General features: G+C 29.6%; 1 protein-coding gene and 1 non-coding gene across 2 annotated transcripts in view; one reads left to right on the plus strand and one right to left on the minus strand.

Moving 5' to 3' along the window:
• The window catches only part of LOC129907508 (regulator of G-protein signaling 17), a 118,524-nt gene that overhangs the window by 63,254 nt on the left and 42,493 nt on the right, over positions 1-12,777 (minus strand). The window lies entirely within an intron of this gene.
• Trnay-gua (transfer RNA tyrosine (anticodon GUA)) lies at positions 8,252-8,351 on the plus strand. The gene is made up of 2 exons: positions 8,252-8,288; positions 8,316-8,351. It is a non-coding gene; the product is annotated as a tRNA-Tyr (tRNA).

The following is a 12,777-nucleotide window of genomic DNA, read 5'->3' on the forward strand; positions in this document are numbered from 1 at the left end:
GCCGCTTTGTCAATGCGACAACACCAGCGGAACCATTTTGCAAAAATCCGTCCAGCTACTCGCTTATGCCGACGATATGCACGTAATAGGAAGAACACAGTGTGATGTGACATCACTGATGTCATTATCTCATTTGTAAGCATCGTAGCGGAAGCGCCAGAAATCAGTTTAAAGGTCAATGAGGGCAAAACTGAGCTTATGCTGTCCTCAAAAAAAGGACACAACATCACCAATATGGCTAACATAACTTCGAAGTAGTAAAGAACTACATCTACCTAGGATCGGTCTTCAACACAGACAAGAATAACAGCATTGAAATCAAACTCTTGCAAAGAACTGCTACTTTGGTTTGAAATCAATAATTGACCTTCCAAGCTCTCTTCCGAGCGACCAAAGTGTCCCTATACAAGATTCTTTTTATCCTAGTCCTACTATATGGTGCTAGGACATGGACTTTGACGACCAACGCACGGGTTGTACAAGGAAACTAACCTAGCCAAACGACTTGAGCCGCCTAGGTTATATAGAGTGCGCGGACGGAACGTTTTTGACACCAACCCAGAGAGACGGCGGCGCAGTAGTGCAAGATCTCTTCTAAGAAAGCAAAGAAAAGTGGTAGTGAGCTCAAAAAACCGGACGTGGAAAACAGGAAGCAACTATCTTACGACAGAACTGGCTGGAGAAGCTTGTTGGTTGAGGCCCAAACTACAATGGATGGTAGCGCCACGTTTAGGCGCTGTATTTTAATCACCATTCGACTTTTCTTACTAATTTCTGAAATTTAAAATCAAATAGACACTGTGGCGTATGAGCAACATTATCTTGAAATAGGTTTAAGTTTTTTTTTTTTTAATAGTTTGGGGCACTAAATAAGAAACTGTTTTTGATAAAAAGTAAACACTTTTGAAAGTCGTTGAGTTCGCTTTAAAGTCGATAAAACCAAAAAGTCAAGTAGCAAGAAAACTATCACATCAACTAAACAACTCTCACGAGCCTCTTTATTTCGATTAAATAAGCTAACTCTGTTAAAACTTGTTGGGACAAAATTGCACCCCATCACCCATTAATATATTTAAATATTAAAAGATATTTCCGTTTAATAGATACCCAAAAGAAAATCAAAACTAACACCCATCTTTAAGACACCACAACAGTTCCAAACTAAAAGTTTGGTAAATCCAAGAAACACTATATACGACAAGATTTAAAAGGACAAAATCTATGTAGGTCTACCAAGATACTCCTTAATAATAGGAATTTTGGTTAATTAAAATTAAAGCAAAAACCATTGGCCTTGCCATAATAAATAGAATGGTACTCTATATCGGATGATACCAAAAGAGATGTTTGAAATTTATTGTTAGCTAACAAGAGTTATCTGTCTTAATTATTAGGATTTTAACATTTTGTGCCCACCCTCGCACCAACCAACAACTCTATATAAATCCTTATACTGCCTGCAAATTTAGTTCTATATAAATCGATTATATAGCCCGAAGCTTGTGGCAACAGTTGTGATTCTCTATTTCATGCCTCTCATCGCGCGCGGCAGCAACGGACTGATGCCTTATTGTGTTCACACAGAATCGAGATGGCCAAAACCAACACTGCAAGGGATTTTCGCCTTAATTGATACTGAAGAGCACAATTATTGGTCCTATGGTTGGATGCGCGCGGTTAAGGCCGTGTAACACAATGAAAAAGGAGAGTGGGAGAAAGGAGAAGGAAATATAACCTAGATTCCCTTTAAACGGACCCACAAAATTACATATTTCCTCTATCGATTTGCATCTTCATCATCTTTTCTACAAAACTGTTGTTCGAGTTGGTTTTTGTTGATGGTCGGTTTGGCTAAGAGAAGTGATGGAAGAAGAAGCTGGATTTAACAAAAGCATCAACATTCGTTCATCCACACGAGCATCTGCTCCAATAGTTTGTTTGAGTCTTCTTCTAGAAATTCCTCTAATACATATCTATAAGTACCAAAGGTATAAATAGTAATTTTTTTTTTTTAAAGGACTCAAGTCTGTTGTTGTGTATTGTATAAACATTTCTCTATACATCTTCTACATCTCCAACCAACCCACGTTTTGCCGCTGAAGCTCATGATGCCATTGAGTGTGCCATTTGTAGCATTTTTGTTACAAATTTCTTCCACCATCTGTGTTAAATAGAAAATACCCCTGGAGCCCTATCGCCGCTGCTGTCCCTGATCCCTTTGTCTGCTGCTGGATCTCCCTTTAGCTCACACAGACAAACCGAAATGAAGGGTCGTTAATTTGCTGGAAAAGGAGGCATGAGAGGAGGGGCTCTGGTACGACAGAACGAAGCTAAGTGCAGTACCAGTTATCAGGACACGAAGCGGCGGCGGCATTAAGCTTCTTCTTCTTCTTTTTCTATTCTCTGTAGTTCTATTTTTCTTTTTTGTTCTGTAGAAACAGGTTGTTTACTTCTTTCGTTTTGTCGGGGGCTTTTACATAAAGAATAGCGGAGCAAGGATTACAAAAGGATATTGAGGAGGGGGAAGGGGTAGAGAAATGAATAAAGAAATGCATCAATAAAAGAAGAATGAACAAATAATATAGGTAGGTACCAGCAACAACAAGAAAAAATAGAATAAAAAACTTAGGTACCTCGTTGGCTTAATTTAACGAGGAAAATCCTTATTATCCTAGACAAAAACGAAGTACAAGAAAAGAAGAAAACTAAGAAACAGAGAAATATAATATAAAAGATGGAGGAAAGGCAAGAGCACACTCTATGGGAAATTCTAGCGGTTGTCTTGTGTTATGGCTTATGGGATGGCCTTTAATGCTTTTACAGTGTGCAGCAGCGTGAAAAAGTGCATTCGCGTTGGCCTCGTTTGAATTGAATCCGTTTTCTTCTTTTCTTATATTTTTTTTTTATTATTTCTTATTTGCTAGATGATTGTATTGTTGGCGTTTAAGCTTAATATACGTATTTTAGTTTTGTATTATAGCAAAGACGTGTGCACCTTATGAATCTTTCGTGTTTTGTTGTTGTTTTGTATGATTGTTTGCTTCTTTATTTCTTTCGTGTTACCTATTTTCCTCTCGGATCATTTTTTCTGTGTGTTCAGAGAATAATAATAAAAGGAGCGACCTAGCACGTGATTAATTTTTTAAGCTGTTCCGTTCTTATCACTGAATGGCGGAATGGTGTAGGTAGATAATATACGCGCTTGAAGTGTCCTGAGTCAATTTTGTGTTTAATTTTTCCGGACTGATTCCGGATGGGTTGTGATTGTGTTTTGTATTACAATTTTGTAGGTAAGTAGTGGAAATTTCATTTCATTTCTTTTACTTTTTTTTCATTTTTTATTTTTTATTATTTTATGGGTTTTTATTGATTCAGTGAAGGGTATGGAATAGTTCATAATTTAAAAGAGAGTAAGTGTTTTTGTTGAAAATAAAACAAGTTTTAAGTTTTTATTAAAAACAAATTAAATAGATGATTAAAGTATTGGAACCTTTTAACCCACTCCTGTCATAAAACCTCACATTGTATTATTTTTTCCGTTGTACAAATTGGTTTTGTCACTTAATATCAACGGAATAAGGAAAAAATATACAAAATTACAAGATTTCCGTATGTGAACTGTAGTACGAAAATTTTTATGTTTACGTTTTCCTATCGGTAAAGCAATAGCGAATTGGTTTAAACATTTTCAATTTATCTTTATAGAAAAAAGTAATTAGTGTTTATGTAGTTATATCCACCTAAGATCATAAAACCTTATATTTTTTTTTTATTACTAAGCTATTGCATAGATTTTATCGCGGGCCTTAGCATGGGGACCGAATCAAGAAATTTCGTAAAGAAATTACCTTCGCTTAGCGGTACGACTGTACAGCAGTGTTGCCAGGAGCGGCTATTTATAGCCAAACCGGCTCTTTCAAGTTTTCTCCGGCTCCTTCAAATTATGATTTCCGATTTATCAAAATTTGACTCCTTAAGTTTTCAATTTGGCGATTTTTGGCTCCTTCAAAATTAAAAACTTTTATATTGAAAGAACTTGATTTATTTATATTTTATTATGATCACACACCTTAAAAGTCGTCGAAGTTTAACTAAACTTCTTCGAAGTAGAATTTGACATCTGAATAGCGCAATTGTGAATGTACCTACTTCCATATCTAATATATAAAAATCTCATGTCGCAGTGTTTGTTATCAAACTCCTTCGAAACGGCTAGACTGATTTTTATGAAATTTTGTACACATATCGGGTAGGTCTGAGAATCGGCAAACACTTGTTTTTCATACCTCTAAATTGTTAGGGTGGTCCAGCCAAGTTTTTTTTTATATCTTCTTGGAACGATTTTTTCGTAATTTTTTGTGTATGTCGGGAAGTCTGAGAATCGGCCATTCGACCAACATGAATTTTCATATCATTAAATCGTTAGGGTGGTCCAATCAAAAAGATTCGTATATTTTATTGAAATGATTTTTATGAAAATTTGTAGGTATATCGGATAAGTCTAAAATCGGCCAACATCAATACCACTAAATATTTAGGGTGGTCCAACCAAAAATTGTTGTTTTATATATTTTTGGAACGATTTTTATGAAATTTTGTGGGTACATCGGGTAAGTCTACGATCTATTTCCATACCATAAATGGTTAGCATGGTCCACTCCAAATTTTTTTTTTAACGATTTTTTCAAGTTCTGGCTTTATGTTGTTTTCAAGGGGTTCAAAAAAGTTAGCTTTCCAAATCATATGAATAGCCTAAATTCGTAATATTTCATATTCTAAATATAGAAACTTTAAGCCTACAAACATCAATCTTGATAATACGATCAATAGAACTCAAAAAAACACATTCTTTTATTTATAAAAACCTGGGGTCGAACTACGGCAAACGTTCGTTAACGTTTTGACTAGTGCTCTCTCTCTATTAAATCAGAAGAAAATGATAGAGACATAAGGCGTCAATAAGTTAACGAACGTATGCCGTAGTTTGACACCTTTATACTATATTTGATGTTGTGACCCGATTTTTTTTTTTTGGAAAAGATTGACACACTCCAAAATTAGAAGTAAAAAGCCGAAGAGGCGTAACGAAGTCCGCGGGGTCAGCTAGTTATTCATATGTTTTGTTTTGTTTGAGCTCATCAATTAGAACACCGATTTTTAGTTTAAAAACATTTTAAGACTTTATTCTACTCGTTGGCTGTCTATTTTATCACAATACTTAGAGCTAATAAATTAAACACAGCTAGTATTTTAAATATTATTGATCATGATGAGAAAAATGCGTTTATTCCTTTAAGCCTTATAGTTTTTGTTTATATTGTCATAAATCTAATTTAATTGAAAGTTTGAAAAAAAAAATGTTTGAATAAAATTTTTAAAAAATGGTACAAAATACATGCTATGAACAATTTTTGAAATTGGCGATTTTTGGCTCCAAGACTTCTGAAATGTGTCTCCTTGCCTCTAAAATTCTCTGGCAACACTGCTGTACAGTATAAATCTTGCATGAATCGAGAAGAGCAAGATGTGCGAGATCGTTTGATGACACCACCCACCAGTGAGGGAAGTTCCGTAAACCAAGTTTTAATTTTAATATGGTTGTTTTTAAAAAAATGTTACTTTTTTTGTAGGTTTCGTACAGATATGGTTGATGCATATTTTTAAAGGTTAAATGATAAGCTTTCCAATGATATAAAATTTATTATACACTGAACCAAATCCTTACGTAAATACAACGAAAAAATTCGTTGAGCCAACGAAAATTTAATTAATTTTCAGCCGATGAAAAATTTAATTGGCTCAACGAAATGGCTTTCATACGTTAATGAAGAACTTCATCAACTAACGAAAACTGTCGTATTTTAAGGAAATTTTTCATAAATATTTTTGATCGCGAATTAATGAATTTTTACATCACTTTACGAAACTTTTTCATTGATTAACGTAAAATTTAATTAACCACGGAGATATTTTTCGTTAGCTAACGAATTTTTTCGTAAATTTAATGAATATTTTAATTAAATTACGAAAAAAATATTCGTTAGCTAACGAAACTTTTCGTTGTATTAATTTTTTTTTTTAGTAGATTATTGTTAAATATTTATTGGACTTATTAAATTATTATTAATTTAATACAGTCCAAACAAAAAAATGGCGTTTCGACCCGGTGGAGCTCACTTTGACTCATCAGTTGACTTATCCGTGAGACACCTTGTCAATACGCAAATATTTTTTATATTCAGCTCAACTTACATAGATTTTTAAACAAAAACCTAATGTGAACTATATCCAGCAAGATTCAATTTGTAACCATTAAAACAGAAATGCACCCAAGTCTAGGTTTTTTTTTTTTTTTTGTAAGGCAACGATTTTTTTTCGTTAACTGATGTATTTTTTCATAAGCCAATGTAATATTTCATTAGTATATGAAGAATTTTCATAAGCTTATGAAGATTTTCGTTAGTTAATGTTGAATTTCATAAGTTAATGAATTTTTTCGTTACTTAATTAAAACTTTGATTGAGTAAGGAAAAAAATCGTATTTTTGTTCTTTAAAATGAGTATAAAATTTTTCGTTAATTGATGAATCTTTTCATTGAATTGGATTTTTTGGCACTAAAAAGGGAGAAAAAGTGTATGAAACGTTTTCATTAATTGATGAAGGTTTTCATATTACGAAAAATTACATATTTTCGTTGAGCCAACGAATGTTTCGTTGGGCCAACGAAAATGTAGTGTATGAAACTATTTTCGTAATTTTACGAAATTTATTATTTTCAGTGTAGGTTGTCATATAAATATATTGACAGTATGATGTGTAAGGAAACAAAAGTAAATTTTTTTCGATTTTTTTTCATGAAAAGTGTGTGATTTCAAGAAATCATTTTTATACTTATTACAAAAGATATAGGCTTTAGTTATGCTTAAATTCTTTAGAAGAAATATAAGGCTTATTGAAGGTACATTTTTTTTTTGTGTAGGTACATTAGCTAGCATTTAAAAAAATTGACATAATAACACTTTTCAGTACATTTCTTAGAGATTTATCTCAAGAAAATGAGATAGATCTCAAGATAATGCAATGAAAAGTGAGATAATGGCCTTAGCTCACTTTTATTGCATACGACCGAAGGAGAAATGCTAATTTTTAATTTAGGTAATTATTTCTTTTTTCGGTTTTTTTATAATATATGTATTGAGCTTCAAAAATTATTAATTATGACGTTATCACGTAAAATTATTACCCTTTAACCGGATTTACCGACAACCAATTTTTTTTTTCTTTGATAATAATTGTAACTTCAAATAACATTAGTCTGCAAAATTTAACTTTTTTTTTTTTGCTTCAAATAATTTTTTGATATTATGAAAGATAAGACTTTCCTAAATCTAAATATGGTTTCAGAAAAATTCTATCAGGTACCATTTCATTTTTGAAAAATGATTTTTGAAAAAAGTGGGTAGTTTCTAAAAAATCACCCTTTTAGCTTCATTTGAACTTGTATAAAATTTAAACTATTTGTCGCATTGAGCTCAAAGTTGAAGGACTTATTCCTCCTCTTATGACCTATCGATTGACACCAAAAATGTTCTTTTACATTAATGTTTACTTTAATTACATTACATTACATTAATGTTTACTCATATTTTAAAATACTGATTGACAAAAAAATCAGACATATCGAAATACTACACTTTTTAGTAAATTTTAATTAATACTTTAATTTTTTTCTTTACCTTCAGTAAATTTATAATGATTAGTTAAGCATTTAAAGTTAATTTAAAAATGAGGTAGTAAACACTCCATTTCAAAAGCATTTTTCAACATTTTCAGTACAATTAATTACAGTAGTTGAGTTCATATATTCGCCATTTTCTTTTTCTCTCTAGCTAACACCTTACCTTAGCTATACCTTAACCACCTACTGGAACAACCTAAGAGCACTTAAGAAAAAAATCTATATGAAGTACAAAAGTACCTAATTACCTATGATTTCGATACAAACAAACAAAATCAATTGATCTCATACGATAACAGAAGAAGTAGTGCAAAATAAATTGTTACCTAGGTATGCGATAACTTTTTTCTATTTATAAACATTTTTTCACCCAGAATAATAACTTATAATGGAGTAGGTACATCGCACATTTCTTCTTACTTGCTATTGAGACAGATTACTTTCACTTCTTTCTTTTCACATAACTTCTTGGTTTTCCACAAATTCATAAATGAAATTTCACCTTCCAATCACCTTCGATAGCTCAGTTGGTAGAGCGGTGGACTGTAGAAGAAAATGATATAAGTGAATATAGAAATCCATAGGTCGCTGGTTCAAATCCGGCTCGAAGGAATGAAGATGTTTTTTTTTTTATTTTTTTTTATTGTTGGTTATTTAATTCAATAAATTGATAATAAGTAGGAACATAATAATGTTTAAATTTGAACAGTATCATTTAATGTTTTATATTTTTTTTAAATCTCATTACTTTAATATTTGTGGTTGCTTGCTAATGCTCAGTCTTTAAAAACTTTGTATAGGTACCTTAACTATTTACATTATGTATTAACAAACAACAAATCGAGGAGGTATCAAAAATGTTTGTGTTATTTGTTTAGCTGTTAAGATGATAACAAAACATTTTTGAGCTTAGTGAACAATTTGTATTAAGTAAATAGCAAAGTAGCTGCTTACTTTAAGTTCTCAACAATTGTCTTTGAAATGGTGGAGTTTTTTTTTAATGAAGAATAATCAAATTAAAATTTTAGTTTTCAGATTAATAATATCAATCCGACGAGATTTTATATAAAAAAAACAAATGAACATAAGGCAGACAAATTTTGTCTTTTTTTTACAATCACGGAATAAGAACGTGCATCACTAACTTAAGAAATAATGCGGAGACCTTTCACCTTTTTGGATTGAAAATTTAAATAAACATTTGAACATTTTTATAAAATAGAGTTTTAATCATTGTATTGAATGATTCTTTTTTAATTTCTTTTACATTATTATCATTTTATTCAAAATAAAATGCACGACTAAGTCGCATGAACTTGCTCTAAGAGTTAAAGTTGCTTCAATTTTTAAGACTTTTTATATAGAAATTTGGAAAAAAAAAATAAAATTCGTTTTAAAAAAAAAATAAAATAAAATCTGAAATCAAATTGCCCTCCAAAATAAGTATACAGTTTTGATTTATATGTTAAGATGCATTTTTAGAAAAAAAAAATTTCAAAATCGTTAGAGTCGTTTTTTTTAAAAACTAATTATTTATAAATAATTTTTTGGAAAAAATGTTTTAAAATAAAATTGGTATGCCATTTTGTAGAAATCACTAATCAACATCTAAAAACAAAATTTCAAAAACATTCAAAGTCCCGTTTTCGAAAATTTGATTTTTCAAAAAAAAAATTTCAAAATTTTTTAAAAAATCCAAAACTTATTTTTTGGAAAATTTTATTTTTGGTTTATATTTAAATTATATAAATGCTTCTTCACAAAAAGTTTCGTTGAAATCGAATAAGCAGTTTCGGAGGTAATCGGATTTGAAAAAAAACCGTTCTATGGCAGGTACCGTTAATAATGATTTTCAAAAAAAAATTTTTTCATTAAAAGATAGACCTTAGCTTAAAACTAACATCTGAATGTTTTAAATAAAATCGTTGGAGCCGTTTTTGAGATATTTCAATTTTACTAAAATCGGTATATGACAAGTACTGTTATTTTTGGTCCAATAAAATTAATTCCAAAAACCCCTCTGGAGATTTGCCAAATAACGCTAAATACCAAGTTTGACATCAATCGGTCTATCCGTTTAGGCTGTAGCTTCATTTACAGACAGGCAGACGGACTTCCGGAACCTACTTTTTGGCATTTTCTACCATCGTAATGTCATGGAAAAATGTTATCTCAACTTTTTTTTTTGTACGCAGAGCCGGATTTACAAATTTTCATGGTGTAGGCTTTTCAGTTTTTGCCGCCCTTGCCCCTTCCTTTTTTTACTTATATCTCGCTTCGAAAGCTTACCTTTCATACAAATTTTTCACGTTATAGCAAATTACTCGAAAACGGCTCTAACGATTTTGATTTAACTTTGAAGACGTAATACTCAAAGCAATCTCAAAAAAGTCAAATCACAAAAATAAAATTTTCATTTTATAAAACTTTACCCTAAATGTCGGCTCTTCCCCAACATCAAATTTTTTTTAAATTTATGGGCCAAAATACTATTTAGTGTTGAGTTATAAAATTATCATTATTTACACGGTTAAAAATTCTGTAGTATTTTTTAATACAGCTCTTGTATTAAAGCAATTTTCAATAGAAAAAATATTACATTTTAATACTTCCAAAATATTAAAATTATTTTTAATCTTTTTTGTATTAAATTTCAATATTTAAGTATTAAGTTTACTACATGTAATACAAAAATTATTAGAAAATAATCTCCGTGGGTTAAATTCTAATCTTGTATTGAATTTTAATACTGCTGTACTAGATTTAAATATTTTTGTATTACATTTTAATATATTGTATTACATTTTAATATGATTGTATTACATTTTAATATAATTATTGTATTAAAATGTAATACAAATTTATTAAAAACTAATATAAAAAGTATTAAATGGAAATACAATAATATTAAATTTAAATCAAACGACGCCAGCAGCCAGAAAAAATCCATTGTTTGAGGTACCTTTTCTATTAAAAAAAAAATGAAATCAGAAAATGTAAATTTGTACTAATTTGAAGGCGCTTTGTGTTTTTTCGAAACAAAATGCATACATTGCAGATGAATTTCGATCGGCAGTAAGATTTTACATGCCACAGTTTGTGACACAGATAAACTAGAGAAAATAATATCACCATTATTATATTATTTATGATTAGTATTTATTTTCAGTAATGAATTGAGGAAAAGAATACATTTTATTAATTTTAAATACTTTTGGTATTAAATTGAAATATTTTGTATAATCTTTTAATAAAATTGTTATTAGAAATCATATAATAAAACGGCAAACACTTATTTTGTGGTACAAAATACGTGGCCCACAAAAACCGAAGGGGCATAAATTATATACGGAACGATAGGAAATTTTATCTAGATGTGCAGAATATATACTTTATTTATTTTTTTTTTACCGAAATAGCTAAAAACAATAAATTAAAATTGAGGAAAAAAACAAAAACAAATGTGCTGAACCACGCCCTCTCCCTTCTGGAAGTGGAAACTTCTAAAAGCAAAGACGAGAATCTTCGAAAACATTCTCGAATTTCGAAAAAAATTAAGTGTTGCATATTCTTAGTAGTAAATAAAGTGATTTATATAGTGTGCTTATTTGAGCACACACAGTTGGCACTCGAATTTTGAGTGCGGGGTCGGCTAGTTAATATAAAAAGATTAAATTTTAATATGCAATACTAGTAATTTAATACATTTGGTATTAAATTCTAATATAAACTGTATTATTTTTTAATACAACTATATTAAATTTTAATACATTTTGTATTAAATAAAAATTTTAATACTTGTCATGTATTAAATTTTAATACATTTCTGGTGTAGACCTATATGTAACCCAAAAAATATTAAAAAATACTCCAGAATTTTTAACCGTGTACTACAAGTTTGAAACCCAAATTTGGATCGAATTGTTTACAAATCACGGTAACATTGTGGTTTATCTTGGTAACGCAGTGGTTTTTAATTTTTCTGGGATTAAACTTCATAGGAGACTTACGTTGTTCCTATAGTTTAAAATAGAAATTTCAGAGAGCTTAATTATATGATTTTACAGATAAAACTGAAATTTTCGGTAAAGTAAGGCAGTTGTTTGGTTTTGATCACTTTGTGTTTAAACTGTCTGCAACTATCATAAATATAGAAATATCATTCCAAATACATCGGTGCAAATGTTATTTTTTAATAGATTAAAGTATAACCAAACCATTCTGTGTCAACTAAAGTATATGAAAATATATTGATAAAAATGTCCATATTTTTTCAAAATTCACTGTCCAAAGGGACAACTTTTTAGGCACTTAATAGTATTTTGCCCCTTATATAGAGCCAGCTCTTAAAATCTACAAGTAAACTAACATACACGGTTAAAAATTCTGGAGTATTTTTTAATACTTTTCGGGTTACATATAGGTCTACACCAAAAATGTATTGAAATTTATTACATGACAAATAATAACATTTTTTAGTTAATACAAAATGTATTGAAACTTAATATAGTTGTATTAAAAAATAATTCAGTTTATATTAGAATTTAATACTGAATGCATTAAATTTCAAGTATTGCATATTAAAATTTAATGTTTTTATATTAATAAATTAATATCTAATAAGAATTTTATTAAAAGGTAATACAAGATATTTCAATTCAATACCAAATATATTTAAAGTTAATACGATATATTCCTTTTCCAAAATTCATTACTGAAAATAAATATATTAATCATAAATAAATATAATAATGGTGATATTTATTGGCTCTATTTTATCTGTTTCACAAACTGTGGCATGTAAAATCTTATTGCAGATCAAACTTCATCTGCAATGTATGCATTTTGCTTCGAAAAAATATAAAGAGTCTTCAAATTAGTATAAATTTACAATTTTTAATTTAATTTTTTTTTTAAAAAGGTACCTCAAACATCGAATTTTTTCTATTTTAAGATGGCTGCGGTTGTCGGTTGATTAAAATTTAATATTCTTGTATTACAATTTAATACTTTTTATTTTAGTTTTTAATAAATTAAT

The sequence above is a fragment of the Episyrphus balteatus genome, chromosome 1 (genome assembly GCF_945859705.1).
Source record: "Episyrphus balteatus chromosome 1, idEpiBalt1.1, whole genome shotgun sequence".
NCBI lineage: Eukaryota > Metazoa > Arthropoda > Insecta > Diptera > Syrphidae > Episyrphus > Episyrphus balteatus.